Source organism: Molothrus aeneus, chromosome 6, assembly GCF_037042795.1.
Source record: "Molothrus aeneus isolate 106 chromosome 6, BPBGC_Maene_1.0, whole genome shotgun sequence".
Taxonomy (NCBI): domain Eukaryota; kingdom Metazoa; phylum Chordata; class Aves; order Passeriformes; family Icteridae; genus Molothrus; species Molothrus aeneus.
The window spans coordinates 51844214-51863751 of record NC_089651.1 but is presented as its reverse complement, the minus strand read 5'-3'; the positions used below and the strand labels follow the sequence as shown (position 1 = coordinate 51863751).

The 19538-nt window shown below is 40.1% G+C and overlaps 1 long non-coding RNA gene across 1 annotated transcript in view; it reads right to left on the bottom strand.

Annotated features, from left to right (window-relative positions):
- LOC136558461 (uncharacterized) overlaps positions 1 to 18007 on the bottom strand; it is an 88855-nt gene extending 70848 nt beyond the window's left edge. The window contains exon 1 of the long non-coding RNA XR_010783892.1: positions 17932 to 18007. This is a non-coding gene — a long non-coding RNA (uncharacterized lncRNA). The remainder of the gene's footprint in view (positions 1 to 17931) is intronic.
- Positions 18008 to 19538: the final 1531 nt, after the last annotated feature.

Genomic DNA, 19538 nt, shown 5'->3' with positions numbered 1-19538 from the left:
CAAAACCATTGTTAGTCCTCGTGTCTTTAACAATGCTGCTTCCTGTTGGCATCTTTTGCTTACCAATAACACAGTCCCATGATTTGTATCTCCACAGTGCTACACAAGCACTAACTAATTAATCCTTTTTCACCCCTTTGAGGCAAGTGATTTTTTATTTTTTATGGTCTGTAGTGGAGACATCTTCCTTAAAACAGATTGCAGATATGTTTATAAATGCCACTTTATGCTGACTACATAGTGGATGCTAACATTAGGATTTATGCTTTTGATACAGCTATTCCAGTTCAGGTAGGCTGCACCCAGTTATATATTCTGCTGAATGGAGGTCTTAATTAAAATAAATGAGTACTAAATCTTGGGAAAAAAAACCAAAACCTAGTCAGAGTAGGCCAGGGTTACAGTATAATGATATGAAACAAACAAACAGCCCCTCCTTTCTGCCCCCCAAACAAATCAACTCCCCTTCACTGGAATAATCTCTGGCTGTCTGACCTTATTTATTCAGATGCTGACATGAATCATCATCCGAGCAAGTACTCCCTCCTACACCTGCAGTACTTGGGGTTATAGCTCTCCTTGGTTTTCTGCAGCAATAAGATCTCAGTGTTACTTGGAGCCGTCTCCATCTGGCAGGCCATGAAGTCCACAAAAGCACAGAGGTCTTTCTGTAAAAAATGGAGACAGCCCAGATTGCTTTCCATTTACACAACATCTCAAGAGGACTCCAGACTTCTCTCTTTTGCAGTTACAGTCAAGTGTGCAGTCTTTTTCTCTCCTATCTACTTTTTGTGTGATGACCTCTTCTTGGGGTAAAGAACTGCGTGGGTGAGTTTGGGGGGAGGGGTTGTTCTTCTCTGGAAAGCCAAATTGCAGGATGCAGCACATCTTGAGCTTGGCAGCCTTTCACGCTTCCCCAAGAGGCAGCTGAAGGGCCCAAGCAGGGGTAAGACGTTATCAGCTCACTTCTACCCTGCCAGAGCATATCTTTACACACACACAGTGACACACTGCCTGCACCACAGTTGACCTTCGTGGGCCAAAGGAGGTCCTTGGCTGGCAGCTCAGGGAATATCTCGTGTCATCTGAACGCTGTTACAAGGCTGAGTACTTAATGAACGAGCAGCTCTGCAGCGTTAGCCATAAAGTGTGTGCAAAAGTGAAGGCAGAAGTTAAACATTATGCTATCTGCCAGTCATTCATTGTTTGGAGAGAATATCCCAAGAGCATGGCTGAGCATTGGTGTCGTAAAGATCTATACGTTGCTGTTGAAATGAGGTCATTTGTCACCATCTGGGATTATACCACTAGCAGTATATGAATGTATTCAGCTCCATGTTTCAGCCATATGGAAAAAGTGTAACATAGTGAGAAATTCAATCCTTTAATGGAATCCAGAGCACCCTCCAGAATGTTTTCCTTAGTTTTATTTCTTTGCAACGCAGGCTTAATAACCACTGATGTAGCATTTAAATTGGAAGAGATGCGACATCTAGATAAGCTGGGAGATCTGCTGATACCAGCTGCCTTCTGATAGGAAAATCCCTTGCTGTTTCAGTGGAAAAACCCACCAGACTTACTAGACCCAGAGGAAGGGTATAGCACAGCTGTGGCATGCATTAACCTCTTTTGACTTTTGTCTCTGTAGCCACCCTGAAGGGCTCCCTTATCACAACAGAAATATTCTCAAGTAATTATCACTCTGCAAATTGTCATCCTTTTCATGCATTGAACATGCAAAATTCTAAAAGTATAAAAAAATTGTGATTTGTGATAAAATCCTGATGGTGCACAAGAAAGCAGAAGTCCTTGTCTCCTTCCCTATCACCTATCCTTCTTTATAGACTACATTTGTCATAGAGAATTTGTGTTGATATGACCTCATGGCTTGTAGGAGACTACATTGGTCCATTTGCAGCTTTAACACATCAAAATGGTCATAAATATAAACTCAAAAGCAAAAATGTTTATTTCTGTAATCTTTCCTGGTGGTGCCAGACTAGCTTCCCCATTGCTGAATAGAGTACATGGGAGTGGATGTTATGTTGTAAAGGATCTGGAGTGATGCTGGTGAAGCTGGGAGGAGTTCCTGTAAGAAATTAGCTCCATTGATTGAGGAGCAATGCTGTCTGGACCAAACTCTGCTTCTAGCTGAGTGTTGTCAGGAGTGCCTGAAGGAATTTGGTGTAATTCTGAGTTTCACATCTCCAAAAAGGCTGTTACTGAGATGTACTTGCCACGGCATTGTAGCCTAATCCCAGAAAAATAAAAATAAACCCTGAAAGAGATGGTGGGGTTTTCTGAGGCCAGGAGCAAATAATACATGTTGCTGTCTGGGAAAGGTACAAATAGCTGCAGCTCAGTGCAAAAGACTACATTATGGCTATATCTGGCTTAAGTGCTACATAGCTCTGTGGGCTGTTAACAGATGTTGCCAGAGCAACATGTTATGACAAGCTGTGTTGTATTTCTGAACCCAGTAATGTTACTGGCACCACCTCCTCCATCTGCCAGTGAATGGGAGTTACCTTTGGTTAAGTTCACAGCCCATCCCAAACAAATACCCTTGAAGCTCCATATGTGTATCTAATGAGGCTCTGAGCTAAGTTCAGTATGTGTGACAAATAGCCCTCTGATAGCCAAATCTTCCTTGTTGCTGTACAGGTCCATAGAGCTTGTTAGGATATTTTAAGGGCTACATTTTTAGAGGTAGACCAGGGGAGCATTTGACAGTAGGGAGGAAGTACAGATTGGCAGAAAATGGGGAAAGGGGGATGGAAAGAGGCAGATGAACTCTGCAATAACGTAGTCATGTGGCAGTCCCATGCCTATATCTATATTCTCAATCAGACAAAGGAGGGATCTCTACTCAGGTAGGTAGGTAATTTGCAATACAATTGAATTTGGTTGCATAGACCCCTTTGTGTCTCGTTTGTTGTAGAAAAGCTTGAACTCATTGCAATGTTTCAGGAAGTTTTTTTAGAAAACTCTTTTTTTTTATCAATCAATTTACAGCTGTGTTAGTCAGGTTGTCAGGTTATTTTCCTCTCCTTATGAAAACCCTGAAAATAAGCTCTTTGGGAGAGGGTATGAATTGTGCAGTACTCAGCTATTCAGCCTAGTAGAGGATGAGCTTTTCACACAGTGAAACAGATAAATCAATGGCAGTGATGGAGGGAGGTAGTAAAATCTGTGGGAAAAAACCACATAGCATTCTGTAAGTCAAAATTCTATATTGTTGCTTAGTTTCTTTTCTTTCTTACTAATACAGAAGAGAAAACAATGCAGAAGCTCACTAAAGAAGATTCCCTCCTTACTGGCCCTTCCTCATGAGTAGCCAGAAGTGAGGAAAAATGAACAAAGGCTCCTTCCAAAGGACAGCAGTGGTAATGGGTGCAGCTCGTGACAGCCCTCACTGACCCATCTTTCTTGGTCTGTGTGAGTCAAAGCAAAGAGTAATTGTGATGTAGTTCTTCATGTTTTGGTTTCTTGACAGAACAATAACACTGAAAGGATAAACGAAGTGATAAAATAAGCAAATCCTCTGACACTTTTATTATCTAATTGATTCTTTTCTCCCAGGCACAGTCTGCTCAGTAGCAAGATGGTGACTTGTAGTTTGTCAAAAGCAGCAGTTTGCTGGACCTGGAGACAGAAATGCTTTGAACAAGACGAAACTGTCTTTTCAACAACTTTGCAAAAACTGGGCATTTAGTCTCTTTGCGAATTTGATATGCTAAAAATAACTGCGTCACATGGTCTGTGATCAGGAGCCATGCTGGTCGCGGCTGACCAAAGCCAACAACAAATGGTGTGGGCCACCATTGCCAAGAGAAAAGGCTGATGCAGACCACAAGTGGCTTATTCCAAAAAGCAAATAACCTTGGGGATCTGATCTACAAAAGTGCTGAAGTAAATGGGAGTTGTGGTTGCTCAACACTTCCACGGGTCAGGCTGCTCTGTCCTCATTAGCCACGCTGCTGCTGAATCCTATAAACCCTGGCACTCCTCTTCCTGCAGATAAGTTATCGTGAGGGAGTATCCCAACTCACCCTGCCAAGGCCCACAGTCCTACACCAAATGAAAGCCCCTAGAATACAACACTGGTATTCATTTTTGGTAGCCTAAGATCTGCAGATGCCTGGTTTTACTAATCCTGCCTGTGACTAGCTCAGGCAGGCTGGCTGATGCATTCTCAGAAAGATGGAGCTCACATATGCAAGATCAGGAAAACAGCCAAACCCTCAAAAGACCTATGAAGTAAAGTAAGCAGGTTTCTGGGATTTGGACATGACATGTCTGCCATCTAGTAACTAGTCAGGGCTTGTTTCATGTAGAAAATGAAGAGTAAATAATCCAGTACCACATAAAAGGGGAATAAATTTACTGGGCTTTTGACAAATGAGAAAAAGACTTTCAATGGTATTTTAAATGAGGTTCTTGGAAAACAATGTAATTAATAATTAAAATAAAAATATGTGAATTCGTAAACTTGTTTTGTTTGGCTGTAAAAACAGTTGTATATGCTAAACTAATAGACAGGAATACAAGTGATGAAGTGTTACTGCAATAATGGAGTTGAAAACTCTGGGTCCCACTCTCAAATACAAAGAGGTTGTTAGCATGAGGTCCTGTTGGCATGAGATGTGATCTGGTAAAAGTTTGACCAGTGAAGTGGAAGCCAGGACATCAGTAGTTCTGTGCTGTTTTGTTCTTTGATTGATTGGGTAAGGCACAAATTGGCACAAAGGACCACTTTCAGTCTCAGTTTACCCATTTGTAAATGAAGACGTATATCACAGTGATGTTATCAGACAGACTTAATTATTGTGATCTAATTAAAACTTCTCAAGTGTAAGGCATTATAGAAAGTTTATTGTTCCTAAAGCACACATAAGATTTTCAGATTTCCTGATCTTCTGCCTTTGTATTTCATGGGTAACTTTAGCTGTGAATAATGTTTTCCTTTACACACACACATGTTCTGTAACATTCTCTTTGCTTTCTAACAAAGTTTTCTGTAGTGTGGCTTGGCATCCAAAAATAAGGCTACAGTTCTGCTGAGCATTGATTTAGTTTAAGTCTTCAATTTAGTTAATTTCTCTGAGCCATGTAAGATGCTGACTTGCAGATAGTTCTACAATAGCTCAAATACTGTTTAAAGACATAATGCTGGTGAACAGTTTATTCATTATATAAAAGACCCCTTAACTTTACAAGCCAGAATTGTTCATTATAATCGATGCTGATTTTCTGCACAGGAACTACTAATCTTAATTTTAGCTTTTTGTACATAAAAGAGGATGCTCATAGCTGTAGAAGTACAAATGTTTGCTGTGCATAAGGGGAAGAATAAGTTAAGGGTCTCCTGATGAACATGCTACTGCTTTGGAAATACTGTGGCTCTCTTGCTAGAACATGATGCTGGGCTTGTGTAAAAAGATGGAAGGGGCTGCTTGGTGATACTGTCAGTGTCTCTCTGACTTCAGAATGTAGAAACACTCATTCAATAGGGAAGGGCATGGCTCTGTCAGCCTCAAAGTTCTGCTCAAAGGTTGGTTTTTGGTTCTTGGTGTTAGAAAAATGCTCTCTGACTTACTGGCAAATGGGATCTTGTATGGCCACCTGTAGCCTTACTGTGTGTCCTGCTGCTACTCACAGCAGGATGTTATGAGTGGCTATAATCTCCACTGGACAATTCAGGTACTTGTGGTAGCACCCTGCAGTTGGGGGCAGGATCTTGGTGAGCAATAAAGGGGACATGGCAGGGCAGTGCTCAGAGCACATCACTGTGCTGTAGTGGAGAATGTGACATGGCTAAGAAGAAGTGGAGCTGAATACTTGGACCAAGAAATTTGCATTTGCACTGAGAGTTGAATAACATATGTGAGTAAACTGCATTAAAACTGGAGAAAAATTAATATCTTGCACTGAATATGGAAATTAGGAGCCAATGTCAGAAGCAGCTAATGCCTCTCTGCTGGGGCCAGCTATGCTTGTCAGGGAGCTAGGACAAGTGTCAAAAAGAGAGCACATCTCCAGGATATTCACTGCAATCTGTGTGCCAGCTCTTTGGCCAGGCAAACTGGCTCAGAGCAGCCCTGTTCTTTGGCCTGGGTCTGACTGAAACAAGTTGGTGTCACAGTAAAATCCAAGTATCTGATCTTCCCTGTGGCTTCCTTTGGGGTGGCCCCATCAAGTCACTTTTTCTCTGGTCTCAAACAATTTTTTTCCCCAAGCAAAGGTACCACAGACTGTGGCAGAAGGGCTGCTGCAGTCCCTGCTGGGGTTCAGCCCTTCACAAGCACAGCAGGCTGGGGTGGTCCTTGGCTCAGATGGACAGTGCTGGGGGCAGGTGGTACCTTCTCTTTCACTGCTTGGAGAGGTCCTTTTCAGGTCTAACTCTCCTGTCACTAATTTTAGTCTTATGTAATTCAATTACTTTAGTGAGGTTGCCTCCCGATTTATGTCATAGAGAGTGAATCAGCCCTTGAGCCTTTTGCTGAACAAAGTATGATATTATACTATTTCTGGACATCATCATGTGCTGATTGTGCAACAGATAAGAATAATGCTTGGTAAGTCATTAGTACTTCAGTTCAATTTGTGCTAAAATAATCAGCTACATCCCATTTAGTTTCTAAAGCCTCCTCATTATTGCTGCAAACATCAGACCCATGACCTGCTTTTCACTCTGTGAGAGAAGGGTAGAGTGAATTTAATGTGATCTCTGCATTACAAAAAATCTGCTGCTGCTCCCTTGAAATCAGGTGGTGCCTTATCATTGACTTCAGTGAAGGTAGGATCAGGTCCAAATTTCAAACACTTAATTTTACAGCAGAAGAGAGTCAGGCTTAAATTGCTGCACTTCTTTGGCAAATAATGAATGGGACCTCATTATCTCTATTGGGACGTGACTTTACAGACGATTACATGCTGAAAGTATTCCACTGATAGAGTGGCTCTGTCCTGAACTGTGAAATCTGCACAGAGAGTCTGAGACTGCTAACTTTCAAGACACTTCATTCATTCTCATATAATGAATGGTTTTGTCAATGAATGGGACTACTGACCTTGATGATCTAGTATTGGCATTTCCTGCTAGGTACAAGCACAGTGATGCTATGACTACTGAGCAATATCCCTGCATTCTTTTAAGATGAAGAGTTATCCAAAGTAGCATTTACCAGAATTTTTCTCCTTGTAAGGTATTACTGTGACCTTTTCAATTTCTAAAGCGTTTGATATGAAAACAGTATACAGATTAAGAATCAAAGAAGTTTCTCCAGAAGTTTTATGTAGAAAATCTTGATCTGAGTTTCTGAACATATATTTGTTAACATGTTGTAAATCAAGAAGTGACAAAATGAATTTGATTGACTTTATCCTTATTGCATATTACAGGTGAAATGTAAATAGCACAGGAGTAGAAAGGTTTTGACCATGATGGATCTATATTCTCCTGCCATGCATCCCCTGAACTCTACTTTTTAGGGGCATTTTGCAACTAAAACCAGTAGTTCATGTGTGCTTCTCGAGTGTCTATAATGGGTGCTGTGTAGAAAGCATGTTGAGAGTGCGTAAGAGACTTAATGATTTATGAATTTATTCTTACAAAACATTTCTGAGTCAGATAAATACTGTTATTGCTGTTCTGCACATGGGTAAATTGAGGGGCGGAAAGCTCAAGTAGCACGCACAAGATCACCCAGCAAGTCTAGAGAAAATAGGCTGGAACCAGAACGTTTCATTTCTATTTTCATGTTCTGTAAGTGTTAGATCATCTTTCTCCCATGATTAGCTGCTAGTCTGGCACAAACTCAGAACCATTATGATAGAGCTATTTTTCATACAATGGGATGAGACTGCCATGGCTTTAATTACTAGCATGTGTTCACTCCTTTATGGCATTGTGATTGTTATGTAAGGTGATGTGTAAAATTAATGAATTTTAAATTAGGAGTTTACATTACAAACCCTTTGGGGCAGGGAAAATTTGCTTTCTCCCTGTTCATACAGCACTTATTAACTTGGAGTCCTAGTTAATGACTGGGCCTTGGAACTGGTACACCAATGCAAGAATAAAAGTAATTATCAGATTATTTTTATTCAAGAAGAAAATGTTTTACTTAAATAAGGAGGAAATCCCACCTTCAGAAATTTGCAGAAATGTTTGTACTTCTGACTGAACATACTTCTCATAGAATTCACAACTGGGATGGGATGCATAGTTTTAAACTTGAGTTTAGGAGTAGAAACATCCTAAACACGTCCCACAACATATGTTTCTAAATTTTGTAAATTTAACTCAACTCTTTTGGAGAACAATATGATGATTTCAGAAATGAATAAATGATGATACATTTATAGCTTCTTTTCAAAGAAAAGAAAGGTAGCCAATCCTTATGACTAATAACTATTATTTAAAGTACAATCTGAGACGCTTGTAAAATTTCAGCCAGCGTCTTGGCATGACTTGGTGCCCAAGAAAAGGATATCTATATTGGGAATCAGCTGCTCTTACACAATCTTTCTGATGATTTGGAACCACTTAAAAATAAGGGGTTGATGATATAATACATTCTTTGGATTTGGAGATGTTCATCCTATTCCTGCTTTGAATTAAGAGAATATATTGGTGGTTTAGTTAAATGTCTCTTAAGTCAAAATTATACGTCTTTGTTTATCCTGCATTTGAAGCCAGATCCAGCTCTTACTGCAAAAAGAAACACACAGGTGCTAAGAGCTTTCAGCTGCTCTAAGAGTGAGATTTCAAACACTCCAGTGGATTTGAAACTGTGGTCTGCAGACCACCAAAGACCTGAGGACTGTCTGTAGAAGAGCTGGCTCATCAGATAGTATTGACTGTTTTTTTTTTGTTTGTTTGTTTGTGATTTGTTTTTTTTCCCCCAACAGTTTAATGGTGCTAAAAGTAGCTAAAAACGCATTAAATATTTCCTAGCTAGCACTTTCAAATGCTAACAGTTGTGCTTGCCTCAGGGCTGTTATTCAGCCACCAAAACCAGAAGGTTTCTGTATGATCAGAAAGCAGGGGTGAGTCTTAATGAGAAAACTTAGGAAGATGCTGCCTGTAGTCTGAAACTCTTAAGGAATCTCTGGCCTATGTCCTGATAAAACCTGTTGGTAAATGCAAACATCTGACTTCACTAAGCAACTGAGGTGTATTTATATAATTGTGAGAATGCAGACAGGGTGCTTGTGAATTGTAATGATTTTTTCTGATGTGATACTGGTAGTACAAGTTATTTGGAGGACTTGCTGCTGGTAATATGCTCTACAGCAGCTAATGATCACCAAATAATAAAATAAAGGTATGATATATTATTTAATCACCTAATAGAACATTGCAATCCATGTATTTAATCTGAAAAGCTCATAAAGGATACAAGATTAAAAGTGGCAGTCATTGAAGTAGAATATATGCTGTGCATTTGGTTAACAATTATAAAAACATAGTGAATCAAAAGCCTAGGCTATATTTTTCTCCTTTTTAACTCCATCATATGCTATTCAAGTTATTTCTCTGCCACCTAAGGCAGAGAAATAAGCCACAGTAAAATTTAGCCACCCATAGGTGTGGCATTTCTAGATCTGGTGTTCAGCTCTTGAAGGCGCTATTTTCCCACCAAATCTAGAAGGCAGAAACTGTTTCACTCATATTTTTCTGCAACTAGAGAGCTGGACATAGCAGGGAAAAGCATGGGTTATCAAAATAGCTTTTGCCATGCAATATGCTTATAAATCAGAGATTTCACAATGCTATACACAATGCTTATACAGAGTTCATGATGGCAATTATCTGTTTGTTACACCTGGGACTACTAAAAGGATTTGTCACTGAAATTCTTGAGGCCAGAATAATCTTTGGCCATTTTTAGACTGATGCAATGCAAAATTAAAAAGTAAATAAAATTTAGATAAATCCTGTGCAAAGAAATAGGCAAAACTAGGGGAATTCATTCCAGGTGACTCGTATAAAAGAAGAAATTGATTTCAACAGCCACAGTACATCAATTGTGAATTGCTGAAACTATTAATTAAAGCCATTACTTGGGAATCAATAGAAAAGAAACTGTATCCATTTGCTCAATCCAGCAATTTAAATTTCTCAGGATGCCATGAATAAACTGTGAAATGTATCTTTAAAATAAAGTTTTTAATTAGAACTGGCAGTTCTGAACCTGCTGTTGGCAGGAGCCAACCTACTGAAAAAGAGCCCGATGCAATAGACTGTAAAGTGTATTTGCCTGATGCTTTAGCATTTAACAATAAAAAATGAAAGAAAAAAAAACCTATCAACCTATAATACTTTAAGTTCTGTTTCAGCATCAACATTAGAAGATTTTTTTCTCTATAGTTAAAGCAGCTTGGAATTTTCAACTGTCATTCTTTTACAATAGGCAAAAATGTGCCAAATAGGTGCCAAATACAGATGGTTTCCTGAAGGGTGAAACCTGTTTTACAGGAACACACACAAAAAAAGAAGTAAAAATGAGTAAAAGGAAAAAAAACCCACTTGTTATAGCAGATTCAGCAGTTTAAGTGCCACCCTACAATCCATGGCTGGACTGCTGGTGCCAGTAATCCTTCAGTGGTTGGGACCTGACTCAAGCACTTAGCCAAGCACACGCTGAATTCCACTTTGCTTAAATTGCATTGTCTCTTATCAGGACCTAAGCATGTGCTTAAAGTTCAATGTCTGAATTTTAAATAGGGTTTAGGCATGACACCTGCTTGGCAGAAATTACTCAGTTATTTTCAAATATGCCTCACTGCTTGTTCCCCAGAATAAGTGGTGCTAACATTTTTTAAAATTCTATCTTAGGCTGAGTAAAATAGGTTAATTTTTTGCTTTGGTGAACATCCATGGTGAGGAAATAAAAGTCTATGTTAAGGGCCAAAAGATTAGGTGAATAAAAGGGCACAGTATCCTATGCCACCTGTCTCTGCTCATTCTTTTGAGAAACGTGAGTCCAACTGTGATTGCCTTTCACCTGTGATTTAGGGGCCTTGGTGGCTTCTGTATTCCTCTTCTTTCATGTTGCTCTGACTGTGACGCCTTTTAGAAAAATCCATTTTTTCTGTAGTTGAAGCCCAATAACCCTTGCCACTGACCTCACCAGCCATGTGCTCAATGTGAGCATGACTCACAGTAGCGATGAGGAATCCTTATTCTCTCTAATTTGCCTTTCCCAAAGAAGAAAGGGGGAGTGGGGGTGGGGGGGAGTGGGTGGTGGTGGTGGTGAGGGGATGGGGGAGATTCTGGTATTTCCACACTCACTTGCTGGAAGTGTTGTGTCAGTTACGATAATTTGGTCTAGCACATAAATCCTTAGGCTGACTTGTGATTTCCAGCACACCCCTTGTAGTCTAATTGAGGAATTGCTTTTCTGTCAGTCACATACTGTGGTGGAAATGCAAGAATGTGGGAAACAATAGGAGCAGGCTTGTACTGAGTCAAAACAGATAAAGCCAAATTGCTTGTTGGACTGAAAGATGGGAGCAAGTAAGTTGGTCAGAAAGCCATTGCTGGTGCCTGTACAGAGGGTACTTGCTCAGTGTGGGAGCATGGAGGACAGACAGGCAAGCCAGAAAGAATGCCATGAACCTTTTCTTTATGAAAGAGGAAGGATAAGGGCATCAAAATAACACAGTCTGCTAGAGCCTGCAGGGCGAGGAGAGTACTCTCCAGATTGATCTGCAGATAGGAGATAGCTGGGGTAAAATAAGCCCATGAACATGTTGGGTGTGCAGTGAGTGATGCATGGACTGTGTGGGAGTGAGGGATCTGTGCTGGGATCTGGGATCTGATGGGCTGCTCCCAGGCTGCCAACGCTCTGGATCAGTTCAAGATGGCTGCCCAAGGGAGCACGTGGCAGGCTTCTTTTCCTCTGGAGACTTTTGTTTGTTATTCCTTTTCTGGTTATTTCCTCTGATCTGAAGAACAAGATGTCCTTAATGAAAACAGATGTTTTGCTCCCTTGCATATGAAAAAAATATAATTTCCCCAAAATAGAATAAACTGAAAGAATGCTGAAACCAGTGATGGATTTCCATAAACCTCTTCATCAATGTCCTGACCTGCTGCTCCCTTTGCCCCTGACACATTGTGGAAGCTGTTGATGCAAAGGTCCTTGGTGAGACCTGGGTGTAGGAGGGAGTGAGCTGTGTGCCTCTGTAAAGCGTAAACACCACACTGAGCTGGCTCACAGCTTTCCTCATCCATGGTCTCCCACTGTGAGATCCTGGTCAATGGCAGCTTTTGTCATTGGCTTCAGTGTAACTCGGAATTGGTCCCAGTATTTAATTTAAAGCACAGCACACAAAACACCAAAATCATAACATCCCTGCTACATTTATAGAGCTGCATAAGCCACCGATTAACAAATGGATGAGATACTGAACTTTGCTTTACCATCTGTCTTTAATTACATAAAATAACTTGAAGCAATTAACAAGAAAGAAACACTGTGACACAAATAAATAAATCCTATTGATAGAAACAGATGAGGGAATACTTGAATATATGGATGAAAGTCACCAAAGCTGCATGATCTGAACTCAATAATATTAGAAATACTATCTGAAAGATTTACACTGACATTGCCAATTATTTTTGAAAAAGAATAGTTACCTGTGAAGATGCAGAGAAACAAAAGGGAAGCTCTGTGTGTGTGACTACAAAAGGCAATGTGTGATCTATCCAACAGTCTAAGTTTTTCTTTCACAGATAAGAGAAATTAATATCAACAGAAAAATATACAAAGCATGAGGTTTCATAACTGTGGACCTACAATGAGTCACATAAGTCTGTGTGCTTGTAAGTGTTTAGGCACCAGTCGGGTGTGCTTGTAAGTGTTTAGGCACCAGTCGGGATTAGGCTTTTTAACACTTTCCAGGATTTAAGTTCTTAGTCCATTTTTTCAGCATTCAAATACACTTGTTTGCCTTCTCTGCCTAAACATTTAATACAAATGAGTATTGTACAACAGGTATTGAGTGACTGCTGAGGGGATTAAGAACTGACTAACTGATAGGTGTCAAAAAGCAGCTGTCAGCTCTGAAGGAAAGCTCTGGAGTCACTTTGCAGAAATGGGTGTTACTCTTGGCGGGCCCCAGTAGTGCCCTTAATGGTTGAGAGACAAGTACATCCTTATTTAAACAATGCTTAGTAAATTAGGGAGGAAATTAAAATTGGTGGAATGATAAATAAATTGTGAAGATGGAGCAGCCCAAATTCGGTAAGCAGGACCCTCTGCAGAAAAGAATCTTATATCATGCACAAATAGTGTCTGTATTGATGCAATAGAAATCATATCCAAAGGGTGGTGCTTGAAGAGTCCATGGTATCACTGCAGGGAAGCAATTGGACACAGGGCTCGATCTGATGGTGTGCAAGAGGAATAACATCCTCTTTGAACAAGTTAGCAGGGATGTATGAGTTGACTTATGTGGCTGGGGTGTGTTGCAGCACAGTGGGTGCTAGAAATCTGAAAAAGGGTGGGAGAAAAAGTACAAGAACTGCTTGCAGATTGGAAAGTACGTTTTGTTTCCCTTACCAAAATGAGATGACTGGATTACAGTGTATAATTACCTTCACAACAAGAAAAAAGTGTCTTGCATCAGATGAATATATTACAAGAATCAGTGGGTGGAAATATAAGCCAAGTAAATTTAAGCGAGCGTTGAGGCTTGGATTTGTAGCAGTAAGTGTGATGAACTGCTGAAACAAACAGCCCAAGAAAGCAATTGTGTACATGTCAAAATTGAATCCCTTTCTGGAAAACACATGTCAGCCAAGCAGAAATTTTGGGCTCCATATATAGGGAATTGGGTAATGTCTGTGACAGAAAATGTTAGACAGGACAGTTAATGGACATTTCTGACCTCAAAGGCCATAAATCAAGGACAATGTCTTTAATATTTTAGATATTTAATAACTTTAATATTTTAGACCAATTTCTTTTTGTTTCTTACAGCTAAGTTGTTCAACTAATCCCAAGGAAACACTGAGGCACATAGTATCAGGAACAGCAAGTAGTATGGTCTTGCAAAAAGTAAAACATATTAAATATGCCTTTCATGTTAGTATGCAACATATAAATTCTATATAGTACAGATTTGGGGACCAAGGCTGTAGGCTGTGGCCAGGATGCTCCAAGTTGGCACTCAGCAAGCAAGGCAGTATGCTCAGTGAGTGAACTGAGAGATACACAGCCTGCTGGGAATGGGGCTGAGTGCTGTGTGGAGCACTGAATGTGTCATTTGACACAGTTTCAGGTATTCGTGTTGAGAGAAAGAACTTCAATTGTTTTGGCGGAGAACACTGCTGTGTAGACTGAAATGGGAGAAAGAATGTAAACAAAGAGCAATGATCAATTGTTGTAGCTTGTGGAAATGTCCTATAGGTCATGTCAGGGACTTTTGACAGACATTGTTCTATTTAGTAACTGTATGATAATCTCAAAGTAGAGGTAAACAGCAAAATAGTGAAATGTGGTGATGATACTAAACCAGGAAAGAATGTAAACAGAAGAAAGCAGATAATGATATCAAAGGAATGGGAGATACTAGAAAGCTAAGCACAAAATCACCCAAACAATTCAGAATTTAAAAGAAAAAAAAAGAGGAAAACAAACACCACTATTTATTGCAATGTACGTGTCCTGGCCATCAGTATTTCTGACAGAGTTTCAAGGTACAGTGAGGAGAAGACCAGATGGGAGAGAGGTATGTATTTGCACAGTTATAAAAGCTGTGCACATACAGATATGTACCATGAAGCAGGGAGGTAAGAGTGCCTGTGTAAAAGATCTGTGCTATTACATTCAACTCTGTGTTCAATATTGCCAGCCACTGACTGACTGGAAGGACTTGGAAGAAATCCCACAACGATTCAAAGGCTGGAAAAAACACTTGGGGGAAAGACTCAGGCTCAAACCAAACATCTCATTAAGCATAAACTTAACTTAAAGTGTATGAGCCGTGCTGCAGATTTACAACTCCCTTTACAGCCCTGCTTGGTGGCTTTAACAAAGGAACTACATATCAGGTTAAACAGTGCACATGTTAAAGCACTTCATCAGCCTGGAGCAGGAAGGAGCTTGGTTAGATCTGGGAGGAAACGATCAAAATCTGTGAGCCCTTGGCCACCAAAAGGTGAATACTGGCTGCATCAAAATCACCAAGCAGTCATTTATTGCCACAAGATATGGAACAAAGGTCTGTGAAATCTTAAAACCAGCCAACATTATACAAGAGAGAGAGGATGGCACCTAAATCATGCCCTTCGTGTGTATTTTTTTAAGGTGAAAATCGGAAGGCTGTCAAATGGTCTTTCAAGAGGAGTTCATATTGTTGGGGGTTTAGGTTAGGTTTGAGTGAAGCACTAGAGAATGTATGTCTTTACATTGGAAGGCTCAGTGTTCTTCCCTATCCCAAGAATTCCTCTAGTTACCACAGAGCCTTCACAATTCAAGGTGGGAGGAAGAGTTCCCTTCTGAACTCTGAAATGATCTCTGTGACTGTTCATAAAACAGTTACTGTGAGGCTGAATTCCTGATGCTGGTATTCAAACCAAAGAAAATTAATCTTTAAAGAATAGGGCTGTGGAATGCTGAACTGGAATCACAGATACGGTGGGAATATCTCTCATGTGTAACCATTTATTGTGCTTATAACTGAGAATTATCTGAAGTAGAGAGCAGTTTGTTCTCTAAGAATGGTATTTTGGGGGTGTTAGCACTCAGCTCTTTTGCAAAGTCAAGAGGAGGTGAATACCCATCTCTTTAGACTCTTAATCATTAGCACAGACTGAGAAGGGGCTTTTTATAAAATTTAGTCAGAAATAGTAGGGGAAAAAACTCTCTTCTGGAAAAAATTAACACTTCAGTGTTTTGCTTAAATAATGATTCTAGGCTTATAATACTGTAACTATCACATGATTTTATAGCTAGTATTAGCAAATCACTGCAGATTTAATTTCATCATTCAGAAATAAATTAGTGAAGAAAGTGTTGACTTTGGTAGGGATTTAGTCCTGGAAAATTAGGAGGCACTTTTCTGGGCTTTACTAGTCAATAGCCACAAGAATTTAATAAAACCCTTGCATAGATTATGAAATAAGTAACAGGGAAAGACCCAATGAGTGATGATTAGGGCAGAGCTTCCTTTTAGAAGTCTTGATCGAACAAATTTTTCAAAGTCAGGTTTCTCATCAGAGGATTGAAGTCAGGATATAGGGTTAAATTATTCACATGAGTGAGTATCTACATATCTTTCTCCTTTTTCCTCTTTCTCACTAACCTTTACAGTCCAGTTTCATGCTGTACTGCTTTATTAATACCTTAGTGCTTTGCCTCTCCCAACAGGATGTCTCTATAAGATCTTTATGTGCCAAACTCACAACCTGCTGCTCTCTTCATACATTTGCTTATTTTTAACATTCAGCTCTCAGTCCCCTTTGGATATTGAGTTGCTGCAGCAGTTGTTAAATATTTTATGTGCAGTACAATACAAAAGCTACCAAAAGAGGGCAACATATGAGCCAACAATAAGAAATGCATCCTGACAAGTTTACGGTTGTGTATTTGTGACACCCTCCCCCCCTTTTTTTTTGATAGAGAAAGACATTTTAGCAGAGCTGGTCAGTAAACAGAATTTCCATCCTATGGGAAATTCCAACACTTGGGGAAAAAGTGAAGGTGGTGAAGTTTTCAGGGACTGAGAATTCCAAGAGAATATATTTGGCATGGTGGAAGTGTTCTGTAAGTGTCAAATCATTCTCACACCAGAAAACCCGAAAGTTATAATGACATTAAAATATTCAATTTAGTAGGAGAATGTTAAATATATGAATGCTATATAAAGTTCAAAACAAGATTAAACAAAACAAGGAACTACTTATATGTTTTCACTTTATGGAAAGCAATAATTTAAATATAATTTACTGTAAATAATATTTTAATTTGTCTCCATTAAAAATGTTGTCAAAATGAGTATGCTCTCAAAAAAGCAAGCTGATTAAGATGAAGTTGTATTTCCTTGAAGAACGTTTCATCTGAACATGGTTTAATTATCTTTTCTCTTCATGAAATGCCTGAGAGAATTTCAGAATACTTTTAATAACCCTGCAAGAGACTAAGGTAAATTGGCTGCATCCTAGAACTGTCCCCAGTGCTCTGTTTGTGAAGTGAGACAACGCCAAGTGCCCAAACACCAGGCGTGTGAGCTCTGGAGCTACTATACCCTGGACAACACTGAATGTGCACTCATTGCCAAACAGTTTGCTATAAACAAAGGGTTTTAAAACTATTCCATAGCACTCCAAGGAATTAGGCAGTCTTGAACACGTGCCAGCATGGCAATGGGTACAATAAGCAAATATAATCTACCTCACTTAGGGTAAATATTTGGTTACAAATGTATTGAGAGCTCTTTAATTCTTTGTACACTTCTGTGATGAGAACCAGAGGAAAGGCAGTGGCGATGCAAGCACTGGAGGGTGATTTTTTCCTTCTCTTATCAGCTGCACAGATAGGCTAGCTGCCAGTCAAATTAAAAACCTCACTGGAGGAAATGAATGAAGACCTGTAGGTGTAGAAATCTGCTGTTTATACAGCTGCCTCAAGTTCTGCTAATGATCAACCAGAATCAGCCACATCTTCATGGAGATGTACAAAATTCTGTGGCAGTGTCCAGAAGGCTGGCTATGGAAATCAGGGCATCCCCAAGTTTTTTTCCCCCCATTTATTTTTTTTATCCCTTTTTTTTTTTTTTTTTCAAAATTCAGCTTTCTACCTGCCTCTATTATGGCTTAGAATGCTGGAAAGTATCTAGAAAGGAAAGAGTGTCAGATCTATGATCTACTTGGAGGGCAATGAAATATTTGGAAAGTTTGGAAGTACTCACCCATTTTGAAGACAGGATGTTCTGCTTGCAGGAGCAATACCTTATCTTCTCTCATTTACCCACGTCCTGCTTTTGCATCTGTATTTCTGCGGATCCCAAAAGAAAAGATTTATTCTTCCTAGCTAGAAACAAGCAGAGGTTTCTGTCTGGAGGGTTTCTGTACTGTCTGATCTATCTCATGAACAATGACTTCACATCATTCACCTGATGGAGGGCTGCAGAATCACAGGGTATCCAATGAGATGCTCAGTATAGGAATGACAGCAGGGCACACTATCTGTATGGCTGGATTGAGTGTATTTGCTCTAATCACAAGGTTTTCAGACAGCTTCTGTATTCTGGATATGCAGGAAGATATTTATACTTGTCTGCTTGTCCTTCATTTTTTGTACTGCTCATCTATTTTTGATTAATGTCTTGATACCCTCTCCCAGGCAATGATGCTACTTTTGGGAGACAAGCAAGGAACAGTATGGAAGGTAACAAAAATATTTTTTTAGCATTGGGAGGTGTGGTTCATTGTCTATTTGTGTTTATTTGTAGGGAAAAAAGGTGACTTGCATCCCTAAATAGCCTTACCTTATGGGTATGAGCCTACCTGTCTGACTGCCATCTTATATCGACACTTCACCCAGCAGCCCAGGGACTGGTGTTTATTCAGAAAAGAATTGGCCCATGCACCCAGACACACTGATTCTCACAAAGGGTTCTGTGTATGCCTTGGCTTCTCGACTTCTGCCAAATTCAAGCCTAAATTCTAGGAAGCAACAATAACACTAACAGGAATCACGTCAGACTTGAAAGTGATTGCTTTAGCTCTGTGAACACAAAATGGACTTCTTTTTCTTCCTTAGAAGTGATTTTTAAACATGCCTTGGCTTCTCTGAACCAGCATGGTTTCACCCTGCCAGTCAGGTTATGAAGATGAATCTGTTACCCCCTTTTGCAGATGTGGTATGTGAGCCTAGTTACATCACATTTCAAGGCAGATGGATCTCTGAAGGAAGCTCCACTATCCAATCATGTGCTTTCTGTCCCTTGCTATTGATTCTTGTGGTTAGTCTGTTTCTGATTTTATTTTTCTGTGTAGTTTAAGGGCAAGTCTGTGGTTTGCCCCATATGCCCAAGTGAGGGAGCAAGGGTGCAGAAGACTGCCTGAAAATAAATAAATCAGAAACAGATAGACTAATTACAAGAATAAATGCCAGGGGATGGAGAACACACAACACCCTCATGATCAGATATGCCTGGCCTGTTGGAGGAGGGATGGATGTTTCACTGTGTGATGTAACCCTGCACCACACTGGAGAAGAGAGTCTGAGCGTCCTCTTCCTTGCCTGGCTGAGCAAAACCCTCTTGTGTGGTTTGCCTGCATGGCGTGTCCCAGCACGGGAGAAACAGCTTCCCTGAGGTAAGGGTGGGGAGGAGCAAGGCTGGGGAATCACAGGCTGCTCTTGCCTCCCCAGTGCCTGCCCCAACAGCCAGCAGGGCTAAGCTGACACAAGGAAGGATGTAATCTACTCCTGGTTGTTTCATGCTCAGGGCACGTTACTTCCTTCCACGGACTAAGAGGATAGTCATGGATGTCACCCTGACTCATGGGCTCC